Source organism: Bos indicus x Bos taurus, chromosome 24, assembly GCF_003369695.1.
Source record: "Bos indicus x Bos taurus breed Angus x Brahman F1 hybrid chromosome 24, Bos_hybrid_MaternalHap_v2.0, whole genome shotgun sequence".
In the NCBI taxonomy this organism is placed as follows: domain Eukaryota; kingdom Metazoa; phylum Chordata; class Mammalia; order Artiodactyla; family Bovidae; genus Bos; species Bos indicus x Bos taurus.
Window position 1 is genome coordinate 3,161,372 of NC_040099.1, and position 27,264 is coordinate 3,188,635.

General features: G+C 45.9%; 1 long non-coding RNA gene across 4 annotated transcripts; it reads left to right on the forward strand.

Moving 5' to 3' along the window:
• LOC113882913 lies at window positions 1-26,972 on the forward strand. 4 transcript variants are annotated; one of them, XR_003508484.1, is made up of 3 exons: window positions 1-263; window positions 9,803-9,887; window positions 10,399-10,678. It is a non-coding gene; the product is annotated as an uncharacterized LOC113882913 (long non-coding RNA). The 4 variants fall into 4 exon arrangements; XR_003508485.1 differs by lacking the exon at window positions 1-263 and adding an exon at window positions 11,872-12,382 and having other exon boundaries at window positions 9,283-9,887; window positions 10,399-10,518; XR_003508483.1 differs by lacking the exon at window positions 1-263 and adding an exon at window positions 24,292-26,972 and having other exon boundaries at window positions 9,561-9,887; window positions 10,399-10,518.
• The last annotated feature ends 292 nt before the right edge of the window (window positions 26,973-27,264 follow it).

The window sequence follows — 27,264 nt, forward strand, 5'->3', positions numbered from 1 at the left end:
TTTCAGCATGACTGGTGTCCTTGTAAAAGGGAAGTTTGGACACAGATAAACGCAGAGTGAGCACAGCGTGAAGACGTGAGGGGGATGCCGTTGGCACGCCGAGGCCATGGAGGATCGCTGCCGGTGGCCAGCAGAAGCCAGGAAAGGGCCCTGTAACAGAGACCTCAGAGGGAACTTCCGGCTCCAGAAGTGACAGACAAGACGTTTCTGTCCGTGGTGCATTGCTGCACCAGCCCCAGGAAACTGACACAGTGGACTGGAAGGTGAGAAACGCAGTACGTGAAGACCCAGTCCAGGTGGTCGAGGTGCTGGGGAGACCATGGTGTGAAATGAGCGGGGGTGCGTCTATACAGACCTGCCTAAAAAATGCTGGGATCAAGCAAGGACTCAGAGGACTTTAGGGAACTAGGCCGGGGGTGGGTGGGGAGTTGGGGGAAGCCACTTCTGCAAAGGGACAGGCTGGAACAGTGGCAGCCGTGTGCCTGGCAGAGTTGGGGGGCGGGCAGGGAGGCCGGTCAGGGGATGGGGAGGTGGTCGGGGGTCACAGGGATCCCCTGAGTCACACAGGGGAGTCTCCCCTGAGTGACAGAGGCACCACTGAAGGGTTGTAAGTGAAAAATCATACAAAGGTCTCCTTTAGGTTTGAAAAGAATAATTGGGCGCTCTGCTGACGACAGATAATAAGGAGAAAAAGAACTAGATGAGCCAGTTAGAGGTGAGAGTGGAGAAGGGGAGCAGGGAAGCTCCAGCAAGCTGGAAAGGCAGTGCCCAGAGGTCCTGAGGGGTGGATGGGGCTCAGGAAAAGAAGAGAAAAGCAGAAGGTGACTCTGGTGTCTTTGAACCATGGACCGAGGGGCTGTCACATCTGAGACGAGGAAGATCACTGGGGAGCAGGTTTGGGGTCGGGGGAAGGTCAGGGTTCACAGCTGGGCCCGCTGGGTTGAGAGAAGCCTGTCCCCCTCCCAGTTGAGATGGTCAGTGTGCAGCTGTGGGGGTGAGCCTGGAGTTGGCTGCACAGAGAGGAAGGCTGGAGACAGGAACCTGAGCTGCCTTGTTACATGCTGGATGTAAAGTCAGAACTACTGAGGACCCTGTGGATGGGAGTGAGAAGACCCTTCCAGTGTTTTTCAAGGTACAAGGTCAGAAAGGGTCTGGCTGCAGAGGGTGGAGAAAAGGTTTTCCTTGCCTTGTTTTTGCACGCTGGCTTCGACCCCTAATAGAAGGCTTCCTTGGTGGCACAGTGGTAAAGAATCCATCTGCAGTGCAGGAGTCACAGGAGATGTGGGTTCAATCCCTGGGTGGGGAAGATCCCCTGGCGAAGGAAATGGCAACCCGCTCCAGTGTTCTTGCCTGAAGAATCCCGTGCACAGAGGAGCCTGGCGGGCTACACAGTCCATGGGGTCACAAAGAGACATGATCAGATACAACTGAGCAGACACCACATACACATTGCCCCCTGAAGTGTGGAAATCTGACATCTCCCCTGCCCAGGAAGTGTCACCTACCGGCGCCCGCAGAGGCATTTCCCACAGGGAAATTTACCTGGGGCATTTCCCACAAGGAGTCACACGACTCATCACAGCCTTCTGTCACAGCCTTCTGTCTCTGGATAGGAGCGAGCTCCAAACCACCTTCACAACCACCATATAGGCTTTAAACCCCACTCACCTTTGGTGGGATTTCCTGGAACAAACCCACCCACCACAGGATTCCTCCAATTTCCAGGGCAGGCCTGGAAAGGCGGTTAGCTCCCAGGTGCCCCACGGAAGCTGCACAAACCAGGTGACGGCTGAGTAGCCCAGCTGGCATCGACCCCTGACAGCATCTGGCTGCCTGCACGTGCCCCCGTCAGAGGCCACAGTGTCTCTGAGCTGCCCTGGTCCCAGGCACACGGGAACTGCATTTTCTAATGCACTGCAAGAGGTGTGCCTGTCTCTGAAGCCAGGGGGGACCCTGCAGAATCTGGAAGAAGGCACTCAGCATATTTTGTATTTATTGGGGCCTCTCTAGCAACAAGCTGTGAGGTACAGGTCTCACCTCAATAATCCCCACAGCAGGCCAGGAGAGGGTTGGTAAGAATGCCAAGAGAGAGCAGAGAAATGACTTGCCTAAGGATGTGAGAGTTTGACTATATAGAAAGCGGAGCACTGAAGAATTGATGCTTTTGAACTGTGGTGTTGGAGAAGACTCTTGAGAATCCCTTGGACTACAAGGAGATCCAACCAGTCCATCCAAAAGGAGATCAGTCCTGAGTGTTCATTGGAAGGACTGATGCTGAAGCTGAAACTCCAATACTTTGGCCACCTGATGTGAAGAACTGACTCATTGGAAAAGACCCTGATGCTGGAAAAGATTGAAGGCAGGAGGAGAAGTGGTGACAGAGGATGAGATGGTTGGATGGCATCACCGACTCAATGGACATGAGTTTGAGTGAACTCTAGGAGTTGGTGATAGACATGGAGGCCTGGCGTGCTGCGGTTCATGGGGTCGCAAAGAGTCGGACACAAGTGAGCAACTGAACTGAACTGAAGGTTGTGGGTGAGTCAGTCCTGGGTTCAGATGACAGTCCTGGACTTTTGACTCCTAATCTACAGTTTTGTACCTTTCTTCAGAAACAGCATCTTAACAAAGGCTCTAAATTAGAGCATCTAATTTTCCTTATGGCACTCAGCCTGTCTCTTAACCTCTCCCTGCCCTGGTGTCTGAATCCATAAAATGGGTTGTATGACACTTGTCATCCAGGTTGTCACAGAAATGTTATGTGCATTAATCTTCCTAGTGATCAGATTGTTTGGAAATAGCTGCTGTATGAATTCAAGGTTAAGGTCAAGGTCAAAGAAAATGACTCACCTATTATACAATGCATTAGAGAAACACATTGGTTTTACTTGAATGGAAGTAAGAAAGGTGTACTGATCGGGAAGCTTTTGATAGTAGGCATTTTATTTCTCCACATGGGGCTAGTTTTCTAATGATGATATGTAGGTATCACGAAATACTTTAATTTTTTCAATGTCCAAATACTCTTCCAGAACCACCTTCCCATGTATTTGAAAGTGAAAGTGAAACTGTTAGTCTCTCAGTCGTGTCTGACTCTCTGTGACCCACCACGCCCCTCTGTCCATGGGATTCTCCAGGCAAGAATACTGGAGTGGGTTGCCATTTCCTACTCCAGGGGATCTTCCCGACCCAGGGATTGAAATTGGGTCTCTTGCATTGCAAGCAGATATTTTTTTAACTGTATGAGCCACCAGGGAAGCCCCATGCTTTTAGTTAGATGTAAATGATTGCATATAGTCTGATTTGTTTTTCAGACAAACTATGCTAGATTTATTAGTTTTGTGACATCACAGTTGTAATCAGGGGAAATGAAGGAAGACCACGGGGAAAGTTTTTTCATTCACTTCTCCTCCTCTGGGTGCCTGTCCCAGTCCATGGTCCTCTGTGGTTCCTAGAGCAGGGGTGAAGCGTGGATATACCCGCCCCCTCTGGGTCCCGTCTAGCTCCCTGTATCACTCTGGGTCGAGTGCTCAGGAGCTAATGGAGCCCACTGTGGAGTGTTTGCTTCTTCTGGTTGAGATCAAACATCTGATCTTTATCTGTGGTGACAGGCTTAATGCCTTTCTTCTCTGACAAATTTTCAGTTGAAGAGGAATGCAAACACTGGTATCGGTGCGGTTATATAAAGAACTCTTTTGCGCAAGCCAATATTGGCAGCTTGAGCCTTAATGCATAGCAGAACCCTGAGTAGCACCTCCTGGTAGAAGGAAAAATACAAAAAAAACTAAAACCCTGTACACCTTTTCCCAGCACTTTGATGGCTGTACTGGTATCTGATGGGGGCTGGATGTCACTTGGAGCTTTAGCTTAGACTAGCAGCATTGGGCTTCCCTGGTGGCTCAGATGGTAAAGAATCTGCCTGCAATGTAGGAGACCTGAATTCAATCCCTGGTTTGGTAAAATTCTCTGGAGAAGGGAATTGCAACCCATTCCAGTATTCTTGCCTGGAGAATCCCATGGACAGAGAAGCCTGGTGGGCTACAGTCCATGGAGTCTCAAAGAGTCAGATAGGACTGAGTGACTAGCTTTCACAGCAGCATTTAATCCCACCCTTCCCAGGGACGCTGGGTGTGCAGTTACACAGGGAGCAGATGAAAACACCAGAGAGGGCCGAATTCCTCAGAACTCCCCGGGGAATTAATTGGGTTTTTCTCTGGTCCTCAGAGTGGCTCTACCATTTGCAAATGCTAAGTTCTAAGCTCTTCCTTGGAGACATAACACTCTGAAAAGTACATTTGCCCATCATCTATCCACATGTCTTATGCAGGATGGACACAACTAATTTCAGCAGCTTTCTAAGTTGCATTTAAACTTCCCCACCAGGCCCTACGGGTCTCCAGAGGCCTGGAGACCACAGCATGGGAGACAAGGAGGGTGAAGTTGCTCCAGAGCGAGGACACACCAAGGCCCTGAACAGTAAGGAGTAGACCACAGTATATGGCAATATTTTAAACTGATTCTTTTTTCTTTTCTTTTTTTGCATTAAAATTCATGTGCTGGAAGGAAATTTGAAAAAAAAATTACTTGTTAGCAATTTCTGACTGTGGCTTGCATATCAAGTTCCCTAGAGAAAACTTAAATTCTAAATCCACAATAAAGCCTGAGTTAATAGGGCCATCAGAACAATGGGAAATGTAAACTAAACTTCTAAAAACGATTTTGGGGACTTCCTTTTTGGTCCAGTGGTTGAGAATCTGCACTTCCACTGCAGGGGACATGGGCTTGATCCCTGGTTGCGGAATTAAGATCCTGCATGTCTGCGAGGTGATGCCAAAAATAAACAAATAAATTTAATTAATAGCACCATCTTAAAAAACCTGTTTTTGTATAATAGTTTCAGTGTAAAATACACTGAAATCTTTGATATTTACTTCCTTGGTGGGATGGCCTTTTCTTTTCTCACCACCCTCCACATCAGTCACTTACATTAGAGTTTTTATTTAATGCTCCACTGTACTCTGCTTTCAGTCAAGTCCGACTCTTTTGCGACCCCATGGATTGCAGCCTTCCAAGCTCCTCTGTCCATGGGATTCTCCGGGCAAGAATACTGGAGTGGGTAACCATTTCCTCCTCCAGGAGATCTTCCCAGCCCAGGGATCAAACTGGCATCTCTTGCATCTCCTGTATTGCAGGTCGATTCTTTACTGCTGAGCTATCTGGAAAGTCCCCTTTATTTAATGAATCAGCAAATATTTATTAAGTGCCCACCGTGTACAGAGTAAACTGTTTGAATCCATTAGGAGGGAAGAAAAATCTGGATGGGAAGTGGTCTCTGCCCTTGAACCAGAATCTCTAACCATGTCAGCCATTCTGACCTCAGAGCACTTAGGTCAGAATCCCTAGTTGGGTGTGAGGCTTTGTGGCTGTTGACCTGATACTCATAGCATTTGGCAACCAATTGATGGGTTCCCCTTTCTCTTCATGCCCATGACCTCAGCAGATTATACCTTTTTAGGGAGTCTCAGTTGAAGTAGTAAGAAAATTCTTGTGTCCTTGAGTGACAGCAAGCTGACTCCTCCAATCCAACCACACCTCATTTTGGGTTGATTTCAGCCTGTTTGGAAATCAACTCTTACTGTATGAATCATCTCAGAAAACAAGACAATCCGTGCAGTTTGTTACCCTAGCCTGGCTCAGCCCCTCAGCACCCAAGCCCTCCAGCCCCTCCTGTTGACTGCTGGAGCTCAGAGTCACTCCAGCAAACTCTAGGGTTCTCAACCAAATGCAAGAAGCTTTACCTTTTGTCCTCAAAGGGTAACTCTGCAACTCCTTTGGGCTGGGCGGCTGCCCACTGCAGTGTCCCTAACTGGTCCCTGAGTGCTGGTGAACAAACGCCCTCCGCTAAACTGTCTTCTGATGAAGACCATTCAGGAATGAGAGGCTCCCAAAGGAAGAGCAACAGAGATCGGAACATAACCAATATCAGTGCTGTGCTAAGTCACCTCAGTCGTGACCAGCTCTGTGTGACCACGTGGACTGTAGCCCATCGGGCTCCTCTGTCTATGGGATTCTCCAGGCAAGAATACTGGAGTGGGTTGTGGTGCCTTCCTCCAGAAGATCTTCCCTACCCAGGGATCGAACCCACATCTCTTATATCTCCTACATTGGCAAGTGGGTTCTTAACCACTAGGGCCACCTGGAAAACCCAAGAATACTGGAGGGGGTGGTCATTCGCTTCTCCAGGGAATCTTCCTGACCCAGGGATCAAGCCTGGGCCTCTTGCATTGCAGGTACTCTTTACCATCTGAGTCACCAGTACATGTTTTTAATTGAATAAACAGGCAGATTTCATCACCATTTTCAGACAAGGTCTATACCTTTCCCAAAGTTCTGCAGATGTTTCATCAGAGAGTCTGGACCCAGAGCTCAGGGCCCCCAGCTCAATCCTAGGATTAGGATAGATCACTGGTTAAACGGTGTGTTTTTGACTCTTGATTTGGGACTTATGTTACTATTTTGGAAGTTTAAGTACTATATATATATATATATATATATATATATGCAACCCTTTCAGGATTGTCTCATGTCAGCTGTGGTGATACAGATGGTATCGACTTGTTGCACATTTCCTTAAATTTGTTCTGGAATTTAAGAATTAGGAGACAAATTCAGCAGAAATGCTGTGATCGTAAAAGTATTGAGTTAGGGTTCTGTTTTGTTATATAATGCCTTTTTCTAACATTACATGATTTTGTGAGTTTGGTAAATTACTGAACTATTCTATGTCAGGTTAGTTACCTGACATCAATGTTCTTACACTGGTGAGAGCAATACTGTATTTATTAAATAACCCAGGAATGGTAACATATACAATTTTATGAACTGTTGTCATCTTTTTAAGTTCTATATCATGACAGAGATTGTTGTTGAAGTAGTAACATACTTATTATTTTTATATTATTAAAGGATCCTATACTATAAAATCATATAGATTAGGGGATTTACAATGTTTACTTAAACAAGTGCTGGAGAAGACTCTTGGACAGCAAGGAAATCAAACCAGTCAGTCCTAAAGAAAATCAAGCCTGAATATTCACTGGAAGGACTGATGCTGAAGGTGAGGCTCCAATATTTTGGCCACCCGATGTAAAGAGATGACTCATTGGTAAAGACCCTGATACTGGGAAAGATTGAGTGCAGGAGGAGAAGGGGATGACAGAGGATGAGATGGTTGGATGGCATCATCAACTCAGTGGACATGAGTCTGAGCAACTCTGGGAGATGGCAAAGGACGGGGAAGCCTGGCGTGCTGCAGGCCGTGGGGTCACAAAGAGTTGGACACGACTGAGCGACTGAACAACAACAGCAGCTGATACATGCGTTTGCTCTCTGAGGTTGTGGTTGGGTCTTGGACACTTCAGACCCTTCCCTTGCTTGGCAGAGACGAGTTCGTATCACAGCTCATGTGTTGTCCCAAAACATTTCCAAGAAGAGAGAAAATGAATCCATTGTGGATGTTGTCTCTGATCAAAAATCTTGGTATGTTGACATTTTTATAATTTTAATAACTTTTTCCCTTTGGATTCCTCCTATGGGCCAAAAAGAGAAACATCTTTTCAGGTGGATATTATTCTTTATTGTGGTAAAATGTACATAACCCCAAATTTACACGTGTGCAGTTCGGTGGCATTAAATGAGTCACAGTGCTGTGCAACCGTCACGGCCATCCATTTCCAGAACTCATTCATCTTCCAAACTGAAACTCTGCCCCCCTTAAACAACCCCTCCTACCTTCCCCAACCCTGGGCACACCACCCCCCTTCTACTTCCATCTCTATGAATTTGGCTTCTCTAGGAACCTCAAGTATTAAGTGGAATCCTACAGTATTTTCCTTTTGCGCCTGACTTATTTCACTCAGCATCCTGTCTTCGACTTTTATCTGTGTTGTGAAAAGCATTCTTTTAATGGGAAGAAAAGTGAAAGGAAAAGAAGGAAAATCCAGAGTCATGGAGAATTTAAATCCTCTCTTATAAACATTTATGTTCAAGTAACTGATCCAAACCACATCTCAGCCTGTGGGAACTCTGAGGCTGGAATGCCGTGTGTTTCAGACCTCTGCTCACAGCCCTTCTCCCAACCAGACGAGCATCACAGTGAGGCCCCAACTGACTTTTTTGCTTCCAACTTTCTCTGTGAATTCCTGGTGGCAGTGAAGCAGCTTGACACAGCCCTCCAGCTCATGGTATTTCAAATGTTGCCTTTTCTGCATCAAGGGCCTTATTTGAATGTTTGATATACATACATCTTTACTTTGTTTTTACAAGAGGCATTTGGGCCAGGGTATAGAAAGGATACATCAAAGTGTCAAGGAAAGTCATTGGTTCACAGAGCTGTTTCTCAGGCTCTGTTTAGTCTTTGTCCCAGTTACAATGTGCACCTTAAGATCTGGCTCCTGAGAAGAAACTGTATATTACAGGCAACAACAGAAATGGGGAAAATCAAAGCTCACCTGTTTCAGTTCTATTACCCGTGTGCCTTACTCCTGATGGCCACCCAGTGAGGCCTTTCTGCTTTGCCTTATTCTTGCTAACTCTTTGAATTAAGCCTGGTACGAGTCTTGGTCTTTTAACTATATCCAACACAAATTATTCTTAACGGAAGCATTCCCTCCCAGCGTCCCCATGGAGATGGAAATAAGTGCCATGTGCCCTCTTCCTAGCCTATATTTTAATAATGCACTTATTTCATCTCACAGTATCTCTCCCATTCAACTGCAAACACCACTCATTTCCCCCCAAAATGAAGATCCACAGAAAACTCAGGCTTTCATTTGTCCTCTCCGTGATGTCGGGGAAAGACTACAGTGGGCGAGCCCTGGGACTCACTTCAGGGCCTGGGAGAAGGTGGATTCAGCCAGAGCTGGTAGAAGGTGGTGGTGGTGGTGTGTGAGTGTGTGTGCACACATGTGTGTGTGTACCCCTGTGTGTGCGTTGGTGGGTAGATGTGGGCGGAGTCAGATTCTAGAGAAGGCAGGACTCAACCATGATCGACAGCTGGCAGCTCCCGTAGGTCCAGTCTGGGGGCCCTGCACAGCCCTTTGACTACATGCGTTCTCATGCTCCTCTGCAGCCGTCTGGGGTGGAGCCTAGTCAGCAGGGGACCCTCCCTGCACAGGGACACAGGTATTGCAGAAAGCAGGGAGCTGCTTGACTGGCACCCACAAACTTTGCTCTCTCCCTAGAAGCATGATCATTGACGTGCTGGCGACAGGAATGCTGGACCGCCTGGATCCCAAACAATTACTTTCCTCAGCTGTTAGATTTTCAAACGTGATCTATCGAGTGATGCTGACAGTAGATTTTCTGCCGGCGATAAAGGTGGCCTGATTCACAGAATAATTACTGTATGCAAATGAATGTGATTTTCCTCTGCCCTTTTATGGATGACTCTGCTCTGCCATTCATCAGGGCCACAAATTTCACTTGGGAGAAGATGGATTTAAAGAGACAGGCACCCCTGGAGCTTTGCAGTGAACTTACTAAATCCACACTAAGTGTCCTCATAAACAGGCTTGCCTGTGCCAGAGTGGGGCTGCCAGACTCTGACCTTTTGATCTGTGGATTGTTGCTGGGAAAACTGTTGCGAAAACATCTGACTTTGTGTGCTCCCAGGTCAGGGGTGCTTTGCTGCTTGGAAGAGCTGCTTCTTCCAGGTGCAGGGTGATTGTATGTGTGGATCAGGAGAACCTGGTGGACCTCCCCACCACCCACTGAACCCACTTTGATGTTTATGCACCTGCAGGAGGGAACGGGAGGAGCGGAAAGCCCGTGCTCATATCCAGCGCTGGATCCGATGAAATTCCAGCTGAAGTGACGTGAAACAAGAGGTGGGTTTTTGTCTGACACTGAGGTGGAAGCAAAACAGACAGGAAAAGGAAGGAAGAAATGAACTGTTAGAAAAGCTTAAGTTCCACATCTTTGGGCCTGGTTTCTCAGGGACCTGGCAGCCTCCTCTTAAGTTGGTGGCATTTCTCTGTGAGCATCAGTGCCATGAGGACGTGGGAGGGGCGGGTTTGCCCTGGTTCCAGTGGGAGGTAAGACTGGCCAAGCCTGCAGGATGGAGTGAGCCGCCGGTCCCGATGCTGGGACCGGACCAGGCGGGCACAAGCTTGGGGAACATCCGAGGTCATCACGTGTCCCTGCTAAAGCCTCAGTTCCCCAGGTTTCCCCCAGCACACGGCGTGCACCTCATCCTCCGAGTGTGGAAAGAAGAGGACCCTGAGCCAGTGTTATAAATGGAAGTGCCCATCTGTCAGTGGGCTGTCTTGTTACTCATATTGTAACAATATATTGATGTCAGCACATCCAGAACGCACTTTCTTCCTCTGTCACTCACAGAAGAAAGGCAAGACATATCCATGTTTACCTGCGTGCCAGCAGCAGACGCCGCTGGAGGCCATCACAGCCTTCCCAAAATAGAGGCCCCTTGATACCGACTTTCCTGAGAGGACAGAACAGGTGAGCGGGGTCTCCAGGAGTTCCTTCTCTTCCCGGACCCAGCAGGTCTTCCCAACGGCTCACATGAGGGCCAGCACGTGACATTATTTGTGTATTTCTTTGATTTTTTTTTGCATATTTTTATTTAAATTAAAAAAACAAATTCATGTTAAGTGTTAAAGGTTACTTTTCATTTACCATTATTAACCATAACTATGTGGCTCAGTTGGTAACCAATCTGCCTGCAATGCAGGAGACCCAGGTTCGACCCCTGGGTCAGCAAGATCCCCTGGAAAAGGGAATGACAACCCACTCCAGTCTTGCCTGGAGAATCCATGGACAGAGGAGCCTGGTGGGCTACAGTTCATGGGATCACAAAGAGTCAGACACAACAGAGTGACTAACACTTTCACTTTAAGACAAAATTTTAGATCAGTTCTTGATTGTGATAACTTTTCATAGGAAAAGAAAATTTTCCGCCCTTCACAAATGATAATGATGAATGATACCTCTTTCTTTATACGAATTGTGCTATAATGTGGAAGGCTAATGTTGGAAAGGTGATTCAGTATTGGATAACCACAATTTATAAAGCAGCTTTAACCTGGCATACTACAGATTTATACAGTCGATAAAACATTTATTGAGAATTGCTTTTGTAGGTAGAAGGGGAAACAACCAGTTTCTCAAATGGAAATTTGAGAAATACTCTCATGAAAAACTAACTCAATTGAAAAAGTTCTAAATAACATACTTTTATAATATATGTTGATTTTTCATAGGTTTGCCAAAAATGGGTAATGACTTAGTATTTGGGAGGAGTCAACAAAAGTAAGGTTGCTTATACTTGTGTTGCTAGATTTAAATGCAAATTGACAGGTTTAACTTTGGTTAAAAAAAGTCCTGAGATATAAGTAACAATGTGAAGAAGACATAAGAAATTAATAACTGAAAGAGGGTTTTATAAAACAAAGTAACTTGAGTGGTATTAATTCTCAACAAGTTGACTTATTTTGTTTAGCAGGATTGTCCATCACCCTGTGTAATGGGTTGAATTATGTCCCCTGAAAAGAATATGGTGGGGGCCTAACTCCCAGTACCTCACAGTGGGACTTTATTTGAAGACAAGTCTTTAAGGTCATCAAGTTTAAAAAAGGTCATATGGGTGGCCCTAATCCAACATGGGTGTGTGCAAAGTCCCTTCAGTCATGTCTGATTCTTTGCAACCCTATGGACTGTAGCCCACCAGGCTCTTCTGGCCATGGAATTATCCAGGCAAGAATGTTAGAGTAGATTGCTGTGCCCTCCTCCAGAGGATCTTCCCAACTCAAGGACTGAACCCACATCTCTTGTGTCTCCTGCATTGGCAAGCAGGTTCTTCACTACTCATGCCACCTGGGAAGCCCTGTCCAACACGACTGGTGTCCTTAAAAGAAGGGGAGAATTGGATGGGGTTGCACACATGGAGAAGACTATGCCTCTACAAGCCAAGGAATACCAGAAATTGCCAGAAAACCAGAAGTAAGCAGGAGAGAGAGGGACCTGGAATAAATTCTCCTGGAGAATCACTAGACCTTGGACTTCCAGACTCCAAAACCATGACTGCATACATCCCTGTCGGTTAAGCTGCCCAGTTGGTGAGCATACTAATACCCCCTCCTGTTCTCACCCGCTGACTGAGACCTCCACCCTGCAGTTTTTGGGAAACCTGTCAGTCATATTCCATTACCTTTTGAGGCAACGCAGGACTGGCATCTTACTTTGTCACCCAGTCAGAGCATGGAGAAGAAACTGAGTTCCTCTTGGGGTGGAGGAACTCAGGTGGATCACCAAAAAAGCAAGAGAGTTCCAGGAAAAAAACATCTACTTCTGCTTTATTGACTATGCCAAAGCCTTTGGCTGTGTGGATCATGACAAACTGTGGAAAGTTCTTAAAGAGATGGGAATACCAGACCACCTGACCTGCCTCTTGAGCAATCTGTTTGCAGGTCAGGAAGCAACAGTTAGAACTGGACATGGAACAACACACTGGTTCCAAATAGGAAAAGGAGTATGTCAAGGTTGTATATTGTCACCCTGCTTATTTAACTTCTATGCAGAGTACATCATGAGAAACGCTGGGCTGGATGAAGCACAAGCTGGAATCAAGATTGCCGTGAGAAATATCAATAACCTCAGATAGGCAGATGACACCACCCTTATGGCAGAAAGTGAAGAACTAAAGAACCTCTTGATGAAAGTGAAAGGGGAGAGGAAAAATGTTGGCTTAAAACTCAACATTCAGAAAACTAAGATCATGGCATCTGGTCCCATCACTTCATGGCAAATAGATGGGTAAACAGTGGAAACAGTGACAGACTTTATTTTCTTGGGGTCCAAAGTCACTGCAGATGGTGACTGCAGCCATGCAACTAAAAGACACTCCTTGGAAGGAAAGTTATGACCAACTTAGACAGCATATTAAAAAGCAGAGATATTACTTTGCCAACAAAGATCCGTCTAGTCAAAGCTATGGTTTTTCCAGTAGTTGTGTATGGATGTGAGAGTTGGACTATAAAGAAAGCTGAGCACCGAAGAATTGATGGTTTTGAACTGTGGTGTTGGAGAAGACTCTTGAGAGTCCCTTGGACTGCCAGGAGATCCAACCAGTCCATCCTAATGGAAAATCAGTCCTGAATATTCATTGGAAGAACTGCTGCTGAAGCTGAAACTCCAATACTTTGGCCACCTGATGCAAAGAACTGGCTCATTTGAAAAGACCCTGATACTGGGAAAGATTGAAGGCAAGAGGAAAAGGGGACGACAGAGGATGAGATGGTTGGATGGCATCACTGACTCAATGGACATGAGTTTGAGTAAACTCTGGGAGTTGGTGATAGACAGGGAGGCCTGGCGTGCTGCAGCTCATGGGGTCGCAAAGAGTTGGACATGACTGAGAGACTGAACTGAACTGGGCTGGAGAGGTGAGTCTAGGGCTGCTGGCTACCATATCTTCCTTAGTGTGAGAGAAGCTAGCAACAGTATAAAGAAACAGAGGTAACATAGAGAAATAACCAGACTGAAGTGGGAGGGAAGGGAAGCTTGGTGGTGTTTGAATCCCTGATTTCAATGGCCCTCAAGGTCAAGTGCACACCATCTTCCCAACGATATCGCATTCCTGCCTTATGTGTGTGCTAGGTAACTCAGTCGCGCCTGACTCTTTGTGACTCCGTGGACAGTAGCTGGCCAGGCTCCTCTGCCCATTGATTTTTTCCAGGCAAGAATACTAAAGTGGGTTGCCATTTCCTACACCAGGGGATCTTTCTGACTCAGGGACTGAACCCAAGTCTTTTGCATCTCCTGCATTGACAGGGGGATTCTTTATGACTAGCACCACCTGGGAATCCCCTTCCTGCCTAATGGCTTGTTCATTTCAGCACACAAATTCCCCTAAGCTAGTCTGAATTTCTGTTCTTGCAGGTAAACTCCATATTAATACAGTACTAGAAAATGAACAACATTTTAGCATTCCTATGTACCAAAAGTGGTGTTGGGGTCCCTTTTAGCAGGTACCTAAATTTATATCACAGATTAAAAAAGGTTTTGAAAACTATATGCTTTGTTGACTTAACATTATACTCAATGAATGTTTACCTGAAATCAAATTATATTGCCTTGGTATTCAAGGTTACTCTTGGAGAGGCAGTCAAGGCTTTAGTCATTCTGATGAGAGAATTTTATTTATCTCTCTATGCAAATTTTACAAGATATTTCTTTAAATCTTGCACTGTGTCTTTATAACACGTTGCAATGACATTGCACCAGAAGGAATATTGAGTTGCAATTTTAAATATCGCTCATCTTTAGCCAGGAACTCACTGAGCTGAGACAGCCAGTATCTGGGCATTTGTCAGCGCTTATGAGAGTCTTATAAATTCTCCTCTAGACTTTTCCAACATTGTCTGCATTTGTTTGCCCCAAGTTTGTACCTCCCCCAATTCAACCTGCTCCCACCACAACATTCATCTTCTTAAACCTCATTCAATCATCCACTTGGCCATCATATGGCAGTTTGTGCATCACACTTCTATCGTGTGTGTATGCATGTCCATTACTCTCATCAGTGCTGAGAAGGTTTAGATCCCAAGATACAATGCTTGCCCTCAGGAGTTTTCAGTTAGGGCGCCGTTCCTGCTAGTCTACCACTCCAAAAGCGGTTAGTGCCTGCCACGGCTGGTTGGACAAAGTCCAAATGCCTTAGCTGACCAAAGTGTCCCTTAGCAGGAGTTGGAAGTGCAACTTACTCAAACATGGAAAATTTAGCTGGCATCCGGGTAGGTAATCAAATAGGCTGCCAAAACCTGGGAAGGTGTTAGGAGTTGGAGCCCAGAAATTCACGACAGACAAATGATGGCCTGGGGAGATACACAGCTGCAGGGACTCAGGCGTGAGTCAGCCCCTGAGCGGGGGAGCTCCCTTGCAAATAGATACTCAAATGTGGATGACATCAGACAGGAAGCATGAAAGTGCAATTGTTTGCCACCCTTGGGAAGTCAACCAAATGGCTTAATGATTTATTCTTATTCTTGGTTCATTCACTCAGTCGTAATGTCACCGAGTATGGGTTATATTTGCCAGTCTGGGTCCAGAGGACAAGCTAGGGCAGCTGTGGTCTGGAGAGGAAGGAACATGCCCTGGTGAGGTGGGTGATGAATGTCTATAAGCACAGCAAAGGGTGCCCATCAGCAGTTTCCCACAGCCGAGAACGGCAGCACCATCTATGAAGCAGGAGAGAGTCCTTCCCTAGAACCAGAGTGCTGGGGGTTGTCCTTGACACCTCCAATGCTTGGTGTCAGCTGTTTCCCTCTTTCTTTCCCATAGAGACTAGTTCCACTTCTCCATCCCCTCGACTCAGTGACCCATCCTTGACCATGAGCTGTAGGCAGAGATGACTGGTGTCATGTCTAACTCAGGAACGAGTCTCTGAATTCTCATAGCCCTAATTCAGCTGTCAGCCAGCTTCCAAGTGGAGAGTCTCCATCAGCCTGGAGACTGACTTGCTGCTGACTTGCTGTGAATGTGGAACTTGAAGGTGGAGTTGCTCTAAGAACTTCTAAACTGTCAGGATGTTGGTGCTCTTTGCCCCATGATGCAGCCGGGTCACCCTGAGCTGAGGCTCCTCCATGTCCCAGCGCTGTGCAGTCCCTCAGCTGTTCCTGCTGATGCTGCTTCCAGGTACGTGCTATGTCCCTACCCTTCTCACTGTACACCTCTATCCACCCAGCCCTCTTTTGCCATGGGTCCTCTTTCTCTCTGGCCTCCCTGTTTCGACTTTTGGTCACTTAAATAGATATTAGAATGATCCTTTTATAGTTCAGCTCAAATCAAGCCGCACAGTCTCCATCCTGAAACCCTCCCCTGGCTTCCCATTAGACCTCGAAGATGTACTGCTGCCCAGGGTCCCCACGGGGCCAAGAGCCCACCTCTTCCTCCCACCCACCTGTCCTCACCTCTGGCCACGTCACCCTTGTTCATTACTCCAGCCTTTATTTCAAGTCCCCACACTCCAAGCTACCGCCTTTGCCGGGAATGTGCTTGCCTCGACCTTCACTCATCTAAGTCCTTCTCTGAAATGTCACCTCTTCAGAGAGATCTCTCCTGACCAGAACACCCCAGGAGCTTTCTCTCCCCACACGTGTTAATTTTCTGCAGAGCACTCATCGCCATCTGATGTTTTTCTTGCTTACGTGTTTGCTTGTTTTCAGTCTATCCCCATGAGGATGCGAGCCCATCTGAAGCAGGGGCCTTGCCTTGCTTGTTCACAACTGTATTTCCTAAAGCAGAAGGAGATCTGAAGTCAAAACGTGTAGCTCTCATGCTTGAGGGAGTGGCTCTGCATGTGAGGGAAAGAACACACGTGTGCTGACCACGAGCCCAGGGGCGCCAGGCGACCGAGGAGCAGCAACCATCAGGGATGTGGTCCAGCGGCTTTCCTGGCCACCTCTGTGCTCAAATTGACCCAGTGAGCTGTCCTTGACAATGTGGGCAGAGATGATTGGCATCATGTCTGTGCAGAAGCATTGACAATTCAGGGATGAGTCTCTGAATTCTCTGATCCTGCCTTGGTGATCGGTTCTGTAAAAATTAGACGTATGGCACGTAAGTGAGGTCTTTCCTCTTTCTCTTAAAAGATTTTAAGAGGAAATGAGCTTCTGGAGCCGCACTTTGGAATGAAAGTGGTGAAGAATTTCAGAGCATGATAATAGAATACTCTTCTATTTGTGAAAGTCTCCTTCCTGGAGACCTTTAAAAATGGGATACCATCAAGATGGAGTTTAATTTTTACTCTGTTCTGAAATGCAGTGGTGATGTTAACAATCACAGCCATGAGAGGTTGCTCAGAAAGTCACCATCCCACATCTCTGTGCAATATTGATTGCTTGGAACCAGAGGAAAGCTATACACTTTAATAACTATTTCAGTGTTTTTCTCTTTTACTTGAAGACTGTAAGGAAATAGCACTCAACAGAAATGGTGGGATTAAATGAGGATCAGCCCGTCTTTTCACTGTTGAGGACGTATTTAGATTTGTCTTAATAGGGTTTGCATGCTTTAGCTTTCCATGACTTAGCTTTAAATACTGTTTTGCAGCAGGTAAGGATCCTGTCGGGGCAAAAACACAGGCAGCTTTTTGACACTGCAAAATGTCAGACCGTATGGATTGAAGCTCCTTCCGGCTCATTTAAAACAGCATTTGGTTTATTTTTTTCTACTTTATGATGTTACATCTTCCTTTCTGCTCTTAGACAATACCACTATTATTTCTTCTGACTCTACTTTTTCTGGTTAAAATGGCCTATTAAGTTGGGAACTTAAAGGTTGTTTAAAATGGGGTGAGACATTCAAAACAAGGAGCAGGACTGGGAAAGATTCTGGTTCTCTTAACCCAACATATTCGGGGAGCCTGGTGACTTGTTTTATGGGCTATGTGAACATGGCGAGCTATCTGATACAACCCTGACGCAGCCATAAACTTTGTTTTAACAGACATTTAAACAAAGCCTGCTCATTCTTAAGGTTATTGAAATTGATCACTCGCTACCTAGACTGGAACCATAGAGAAATTTATTGAGCCCCGAGAGGGCTGGCACTTGAGCCACTTGCCAGGTAAACCGAGGCCTGGGAGGCACTCAACACAGAGCAGGTGGGGGCAGGGGTGTCGGGCTCTAGCTTTTAAGTCTCCAGAGCTCCGGCCACAGGCCACTTTCTGGCCAGGTGGTACAGGTTTTTGTTTTGTTTGGCTTTTTTGGTTTTGTCTTTTAGAATAGCAATTTAAGCTGGAGTGGCTGCTGTTGCTGCTAAGATTTTAGGCACACTGCCAGACATTTTCTTCACAAAGAAGAATGGGCAAAAGCCAGAAGCCTGCTGATTTTGCTTTGGTTGCGTGTATGATTTTTTTCATAGCTTCCCGGTTGGTCCTGCCTGGCCTTTTGTCTTCAATCTTAGTGATAAGCTTATCAGAATCCCAGCCTGTTGTCTTTGGTTGATGATTGCCGCATCCTTCTAATGATATAATTCTAAAAGAATTCGAGGAAGGAGGATAAGATCCAGGCCAGCTTGGGAAAATCCAATGTAAAGTAAATTCTGGAGGGGAGCCCCATGTGCCAGGCCTCCTCTGCCGCCCTGGGTTGCTGGGACGGCTTGACTTCTCCCTTCCTCCCCTGCTCCCAGTCAAGGAGTTCTTCCTCTGAGTCTTGGATATATTACCTATACTCACAGGTTCCTACACTTCCCAAAACTGGCCAAAGGATTGCAGACATACCGCTGGTGAACAGTTAGAAAAAAATAGATATTTTTTCAGTCATAGCATCCCACGGTGTCTCCACGTACAGTCTCGTGACACATGACAAATATAAAATGGCATTTCTTAGAACTTGTCAAAAATAAAATCCAGGTTGAGAGTGAATTGCCTTTGGGGAAAAAAAAGAATAAAAACAATCTGGAGTCTGTGTTTCAGGGTCACCCAGCCTACAATCGGGGTGAAAGGTGAAGGAGAGGAACAAATTGTTAATTAGGGGATGTTAAATAAGACCAGTGTTAAAAAAAGGAGAAAACCCAGTTGACTTCCACTTTGTGAAACAGCATTTAAGACATTATTTTCTGATTTATTGTGGAGGGGGGGGGGAATTTGAGATTTTCTGTTTGAAGGAGTTTTAAAATTCAACAGATCACAAAGAAAACATGTCTGTGAACTGCACTAAGAAGTAAAATTAGCATGTGTTAGCACAGAAATCATGTAACACTCAACTAGCAATGTTTCCGGCACAACACGGAAAGCTTTTCCTGAAGAACACTGTATTAAAATGACTCCTAATACTTTGACTGTTTTAGAACACAAAGTTTGCAGGGTTGATTGCAATTACAGAGTCCTTTCTTTTCATTTCATTTTGGTTTATATACTCTTAAGTTTTTGCTTCACTACCTTGCCTCTTAGACTTCTGTCTGTGTGTCTGTCTGTCTGTCTCTCTCTCTCCACATACACACACACACACTCACAGAGTAACCTCATTTTTAGGGTTTTTCATAGCGATTGCTCCCAAAGAAAGGCTCTCCACCAGTGCTGGTGCCTGTCACCGCAGCCCATCACTTGCTTGGTAATTAAACTCTGACTGATTTATTGACTGACAGCCAACAAATCCCAACCCGGTTTTTATGATATACATACGTCCCCGGGCTAAATTCACTCAAACAACAGCCCAGAGAGGGTTGGCGAAGGAGATGGAGGCGGGAGGAGGGAGAGTGATATGAAAATAAATAGGGAAACCAGCATCCCTTGGCCAAAGCAGACATTTTGCAAAAGAAAGAAAGGAAGGAAAAAACTCGATGCAACATCGTTTTCAAACCCTGAGTTCTGGGGCGCAGGGGAGGTGCTGGTAAACACCATACTTCAGCTTTGAGATCCATTTGAAGCGCCTCACGTACAAAAGCGCTCTGAAGGGGAAAACAAGATGGGCTTGCAGCTAATATTACAGTCAAGTTCCAATTTTACCTAAGGGAAGGCGGCTTTATTAAAAGTCATGGCTGAAATTGCGTGACAGGTGCCAATACCCCGCGTCCTGACAGATGTGCCGGTTGGCGGATGCCGTTCCCCTGTCAGTGGCCCCTGGATGGAGCTGCCCGCAGCCCCATTTGTCTCTCTTCCAGCGAGATCACACACGCCCGATGTTTGCCTCCAAGCTGCTCGGCGTGGTTTGATATGTGGAATCCTCACAATGAGACTTATTAAAAGACAGTCCATTATTTTTATTTAGAGCGTTTCCAAAACAAGCAGAGCGCGCACGGAGATAATTTAAAAATCGTGCGGCAGGCCATCTCCTGGCCAGCCTGGCTCCGTTTGAAATGCATAAGAAAGCAGCATTCTGGTCTGTGCACATACACACACGCACACACACACACACACAAACACACGCACACACTTCCCTGTTCATGATGGCTGTAATCGGAGCGACAGAGTGTCAGGGCATCTCCTGGCCAGCCTGGCTCCGTTTGAAATGCACAGAAAAGCAGCATTCCAGTCTGTGCACACACACACACACAGACACACAAACACACACATACATGCACGCACTTCCCTGTTCATGACGGCTGTGATCGGAGCGACATTTAACCCCTGACTAATAGCCCTGACACTCGAAAGCACTATTTTGCTATAAACCACGGGAGCATTTCAACATGAAGGATGAAACTTGCTGCCTTTTTTCCCTAAATCTTTCTTCCTTTTTGTCTTCTTTTTTTTCCTCTCCCGCTTTCCTTGCATCCCTCTTCTATTTTGTTACAGGTGGGTTTTCTCATTGCAGCAAGAGATATAAAATACTCCTGATTGGCTGTATTTATGGGGCCTTTTCGTCCTCCTGTTGGTTTCAAACACAAAGAAAAATGGTCTCTCTCGACCGTGCCTGGTTGGAACAGCAGGTAAAGCTCCAGCAGCCTCTTCTCCCCAGCCTCCGATGGAAAATTATTGCAGATGAAATGATTCTGTCCTGGAAATAGTAAGAGGAAAGTTTCAGGTTAGAGAGTGCTCGTGGCACACAGTGGATTGGCCACCAGGACGTGCAGGACCCAAGCCGGCTTTGCTTTCTCAGCAGGGGAAAGGCCGGAGGCAGAGCGGCCTCGAGAGTTGGACCACGCTTCCGATACCAAAGGGCAGGGTTTACCAGCATGACATTTGTTCTTAAGTGTGCAGACCGCTGGGCCCTCTCAGGTGTTCGAACCACTGGGCCCAGGGCCGCCTTGTGGCTTTACCCAGTGGGGTGAGAGCCAGCTCAGTGTTGATCAGCATCGCCTCCGTGACCTCATCCAGAAGCAGCGTGGACACAGGCTCACCTCCTCGCACCGAGGGCGGCTTTGGCCTGTCGCCCCAGCCAGCAGTCCACATGCTGGGGGCGGAGCCCATCGCGGAGCAGCCTTAAGGTGTGGCCCACACAACACACGGCCCTGGTGGAGTGCTCAGGGACGGGCTGGTGCAGTCGGCCCTGTCACTCTTGCTGATTCCCCCCAAAACTACGTGGCTCTTGTTTTTACGGGCACCCTGGCAAACCACAAACAGTAAAAAAGAAAAAAAAATCATAATGGAAAAATTAAAAAAAAAAAACCACCAAATTACTGTCCTAATGGTGACATGTAAGATGGGTTCCAAGAAAGGACAGCCTCCTGAGGCTCCCCAGGTGACAGAAGCAGGTGGTCAGGTGAACTGCAACACCTTCATCCCTGGAGGCAGGTATGGTTGCAGACCCCAGAAGATGCATCTGTATAAATTCATTCATCTGCTTGTGTCATTCACGCATCAAGTGCCTATGAGCCTCCTAGGTCATTGTGCTAAGACACCGAGTAGGTCGTCCTAGCTTCAAAGAGGTCACTGATATGTTTAAGCAGAGAATAGGAGACCCTACATTGTTCTTTGCAAGAATTATGTGTATTTACATATTGCTTCTGCTGAAGGTATTCATTAGCTACTCTGTATATATTCTGCTGTGGAGCGTTTGGGTTATCTCTTCTAGCGCCCTTCTTATCAGGGAACCCAGATGAATACATTCAGTGTTCTTATTTTCGTCAGTTACAACATCACTCTCACCTACTTGCTGTGTGAGAGTGTTGTGAAAGTGTTGGTCATTCAGTTATGTCTGATTCTTTGTGACCCCTTGGACTGTAGCTCGCCAGGCTCCTCTGTCCATGGAATTCTCCAGGCAAGAGTACCGGAGTGGGTTGCCCTTTCCTTCTCCAGCGGATCTTCCCAATCTTCCCAAACCTGGGTCTCCTGCATTGCAGGTGGATTCTTTACCGTCTGAGCCACCAGGGAAGCCAGTGAAGATGCGTAGACTTGTTTAAAGTCCTCAAGACGTGTATTCACTAGGAATAGCATCTGTTGTTTTTCTCTGACTTCCGGATGTTTTCCTTTTATTAATAGTATTGCTAGTTACTGAGCTCCCCAGAGGGAGAAGCAGCTTGTAGAACTGCTGCCCCCTCCTTCTCTAGAAGACCATGCCATGCTATCTTTGCATTCAGAGGCTGTCCATCCAGAAGAGCACTGATCTTCCCCACAGTTGTTCCACCTTTCGTAAATATTAGAATTATTTTGGGGTCATTTTCATTGTTTCATTTACTTATCAGATATATTCCTCACTTTCCCCACAAATATCCATTAAATTGCTGAGGCCTGATGATATACAAACACAGACATCCATGCCCTTGTGGATCTTAAAACTCTTAAGATCCTGTACTTGATTATGATCAAAAACTTCAAAGTTACTTTATAAACCAAATTACTGAGATTCATTTTTTGTCTATTTGTGGTTATCTTGTTTTTCAGTTGCTAAGTCTTGTCCCATTCTTTACAGCCCCATGCAGCATGCCAGGCTCCTATGTCCTCCATTATCTCCCGGAATTTGCTCAAAGTCGTGTCCATTGAGTTGGTGGTTCTATCCATCCTCTGTTGCTCCCCTTCTCCTCCTGCTTTCATTCTTTCCCAGCAATAGGGTCTTTTCCAATCAGTCAGCTCTTTGCATCAGGTGGCCAAAGTATTGGAGCTTCAGCTTCAGCATCAGTCCTTATAGTGAATATCCAGGATTCATTTCCTTTAGGATTGACTGGTTTGATCTCCTTGCAGTCCAGGGGAGTCTCAAGAGTCTTCCCCAGCACCACAGTTGGAAAGCATCGATCGTTTGGTGCTCAGCCTTCTTTGTGGTCCACTCTCATATCTGCACATGACTACTGGGAAAACCATCGTTTTGACTATATGGACTTTTATTGGCAAAGTGATGTCTCTGCTTTTTAATATGCTATCTATGTTTGTCTTAGCTTTCATTCCAAGGAGCAAGCATCTTTTAATTTCATGGCTGCAGTCACCATGAAGGTGAAGAAAGTGAAAGCAAAGTCACTGAGTCACGTCCAACTCTGTGACCCCGTGGACTGTAGCTCACCAGGCTCCTCCATTCGTGGGGTTTTCCAGGCAAGAATACTGGAGTGGGTAGCCATTCCTTTCTCCAGGGGACCTTTCCCACTCAGGGATCAAACCCAGATCTCCCACATTGCAGGTGGATTCTTTACCATCTGAGCCATCAGGGTAGTAAAAGAAGGTTCTGTGTTTCATTTTGGCTGAAGAAGAAAGGTATTTGCTTGTGAATTTTTTTGTGATTCTTTGTTTTCCTTGCTTAGAAGGCTTTGTTGTCTAGTAAATAAATTCAGGTTCTCTTTGTTTTTGGCGTTAAAGGTCCTTCCCAGTCTGACCTTGACCTGATTTCCCAGGCTCCCAGGCATCTGGGCCCTCCTGGCAGTCTCCTGTCCTCAGTGCTCTGGACAACAAAACCTGTGATTTGCTCAACAGGATGTGTGTTTCCCAGCTCTCAATCTTTGTATAAACTCTTGCTATGCCTGTAATCACTTCTGGGTTGGTAAAAATCATGTGTATTTTTCATGATCGGTCTTTATGGCTTTTTCTGACCCACTGTTCTGTACCCTTTGTGAATATCTCTAATATAGCACTTTGAACACTGTATTAAACATTTTTTTTAATTCCTCATTTGTGGTATCAGCCTCGAATGCTCCATGGACAGAATCTGTGTCCTTCTCATCATCACTCTATACGTGAACTATCTCAGTGACGTGACTGAATGTTTCCCACATACACCCAAACCTCACCTCTTTATGGGCTTTATAGGCAGTATTTCCATGGCTTTGAAACAAACTCTTATTGAGTCCTTAATAATTCTTGAAATATCTTCTGGGGGAAAATCCATTCCTTCTGGAAGACTTCACATTCCTGTAGTTAGAGCCTACCGTTTTCTCCTAAAAATGCTCAAGAGCTTCACTCATATTTCTATGGGGGCATTAATATGCTACGGTGTAATGTTATTTTAGTCCATAATTTGTTACCATGACTAAAATACTTAGAAGGTATGTAGTGACACACAGCTTCTTTCTCTCATGTAGCCCCATAAATACAATGATCATCACACAGGAAGTGAAAGTGAAAGTCACTCAGTCATGTCCAATTCTTTGCAACCCCATGGACTGTAGCCCGCCAGGCTCCTCTGTCCATGGGAATCTCCAGGCCAGAACACTGGAGTGGGTAGCCGTTCCCTTTTCCAATCACACAGAAGGTACATCATGAATGCTAATCCAAAGGCGAGACAAATGAACTGATGCTCTACATATTCACAGACTACTTCAACTTGATCTGTCTAAAGTTGACTTTGTCATATTGTAGGATGGCACATGGTTCGTATTTGTCATTCAGGGTATCCTCTTTCTTCTCTCAAGGGTGAAGAGACAGTCTGGTGAGATCAAAGTTAACTTGGACTCACCGCTTTCCTTGAAGAGCCTTTCTTGGACTTTTTCAACTATTTTTTGACCTACACTCAGGATCCTGGTTTCTGTAACATTTGAGCCCAAGATAATTAGAGTTGTGAAGATTGCAGGGAAAACCTGCAACATGCAATGAAACAGAAAGCACGGAAGAAAGAGAATGAGGAAGGAGGAATGGAGGAGCACCAGCAAGTCAATGACGCCTTCAATTCTACCTCCGGTTGCAGGATGTTTAAGCTTCAGTGCCAAGCACTGGCCACTTAACATGGTGGAAGTGTGCCAGGATTTATGCTGGCTTAGATCATTCAAGCTAGTGGGACCAGCTGTAGGGGGGCTCTGGGGACCCTGTTCAATATCATGACTGAAAAGGGAACGGTTAATACCTTTTTTGAGCTCTTTCAGGAAGTAATTTTACTCATATTTCAAGAGCCACAGTGTATTCAAGAATCAAAACTCTACTTTTCCTGTTTCTATGAGATTTTGTCTGTAGCTTTTATTTCAAGTGGCCTAAAAATACCTTTCACTGCTAGAATGTTCCTTCCCAGGTCACTGACCAAGCCTGCATTGAACTGGAATGGTTATGAGCTTGGGGTCTCATCTTCTCTTCCATTTCTGATGGAACTTTCTTTCATTTTCTTTTCTTTTTTGTTTAAACCAAAAAATTTGGATGAACAAATCCCACTGATTGTCTTAAAGCTGAGATGTGCAGTCAATGGATTCATCACAGAAGGTCAGGAGCAAAAAGAGGTAACTGGACAAAATTCTCTAAAGGAATGAAAATAGAGAAGAAAATGAAAGGAAAGTGGAGGAGTTCCCCTCTGACTGGGAGAGACCTGTGCTCACAGCTGGGACGTCCTGAATGGACCCCCTCACACACAGCATCTGCCATCCACCCACTGAGGGGAGAGTTAACAGGCTTGGACGAGAGAGAGAGATTGGGATGCTCTCATGGAGAAAAGTCAAATTAGTGGAAGAGTAACGCTGAGTAAAAGCTCAATAAATGAATGTGTGGTTCAAGGAGTCAGTCCAGCCACACCCATCTCCCAACCAAGTAGCACCTTCACTGTGTTATGGGTGATACTGGCTCCATCACACAAATGCAGCTGCCTCCACACACAGAAATTCATGCCTGATGAAACGATCAACCTCAGTTGTTATCTTATAATGACACATTAGTAGCTGCTGGATATGTGTTAGGACACCAGGTCTTTTGCTGAGTTGAGAAAAGATCGTCAGGTTTGCAAGAGTTTCTCTATCACTCGCCGCATTCAATCATTTCATCATTTTAGCACACTTTACCTAGAGATTATTTTACACTCAATGAAAAGACTCTTTATTACCCGAAACCTTTGGTCCCCAAATTCTAAATCTGTTTGTTAAGTATTCTGTGGCTCCTGAGATTGTGGAATAAATGTCAAACAAAATGCTCCTAACTAATTTGCAAGCCACATTTGAAAAAAAAAAAACAAAAACCTTATGTCATTCAATATAAGAATCTATTTTGAAAACAGTTCAGTTGGGTTCCCTCCCCAAAGGCCAAGGTCCTGTGGAGGTTGTCACTCGTTCCTGCTTTGTTTGGAAGACTTACCTACTCCCCTCACTGATCCAGTCTTGGGGTTCATGCTGGGAAAACAGGTATTGACACCATCTTTAGGATCTGAGGGTAGAGTCAGAGGTGTGCACACATGCGCATGTGTATGTGTGTTTACATGTGAACATGTGTGCGTGTGAATGTGTGTGCATATGCACGTGTGTGTGCTTAGGCCAGTGGTTTCCATCAGAAGACATGAAAGGATGGGGGGAACTTCCCACTTGACACTGGCCTGGAGACTCAGAGATCTGCCTCAAGTGATGGCTCAGCATCCAGCTTCCTTGGAGGGAGGCGCCTCTCCCCACAACATCTCCACCCCCACTTGGCGTGACCTCACTTTCAGGAAGGATGTGCATGTCCTTCTGGTTTCTTTCTTGGGGAAACGCGTGGGAGGCTGTGAAGGTTGGAACTCTGTGCAAAACGTTCCTCTGGTCTTTGGGAAGCATCACACTTGGTCTGCCATGTTTCTCACTGGCCAGTTCCTTTAGTTGCTGCCCAAATGTGGAGCAGAGTCGATGAAATCCCACGATGTGAAGAGGTGAGGCCCAGGCAGTCAAAGGACCCGAGACCTTTCTGTGTGGCGGTGACTCGCAGGCTGTTGACCAAGGTCCGCGCTGACCGGTGCGAGCCTGTGCCGGGCGTCTGTGGCTGCATGTGGAGCCCGTCCTGGGGTTCAAGAGATGATCAGTAGCCAAGGCAACAGTGGCCTTCAGCCCAGCTAGGATGCCTGGGGAGGGCCGTGACGGGCTGAGGGGCAAACACAGGAGCTGATATGAAACAAATCACTTCTTCCCAGGAGTTTCGGAGGCGGTGGTGTGACCAGACAGAAATCAGGCTGAAAGGACATCTGCTCGCGTTCAATGTGTTCAACTGTCTTCTTCCCCTAGGGTGTGAGTTCTTTAAGAACAAGCCCTGCAGTCTGTTTATTGTATTATTTGAGACCCTGGCCCATAGTAGGAATTCAGTAATTGTTGCCTAAACTATGAATTTTGTTGAAATATGAGAATTTCAGTGTGTTGCAAATCATTAAAAGTCTGGAACAATTGTTGTTTAGTCACTAAGTCATGTCTGACTCTTTGTGACCCCGTAGACTATAGCCTGCAAGGCTCCTCTGTCCTTAGGATTTCCCAGGCAAGAATATTGGAGTAGGTTACCATTTCCTTCTCCAGGGGATCTTCCCGACCTGGAGATCAAACTTGGGTCTCCTGCATTGGTAGGCAGATTCTCTACTGTTCAGCACCCGGGGAAGCCGCTGCAACAGTAGAGAGTGTTTTTTTGTTTTTTCTAGATAAATTTCCATAGACAGTACCAGATACAACAGAATTCTCTTTTCTGAT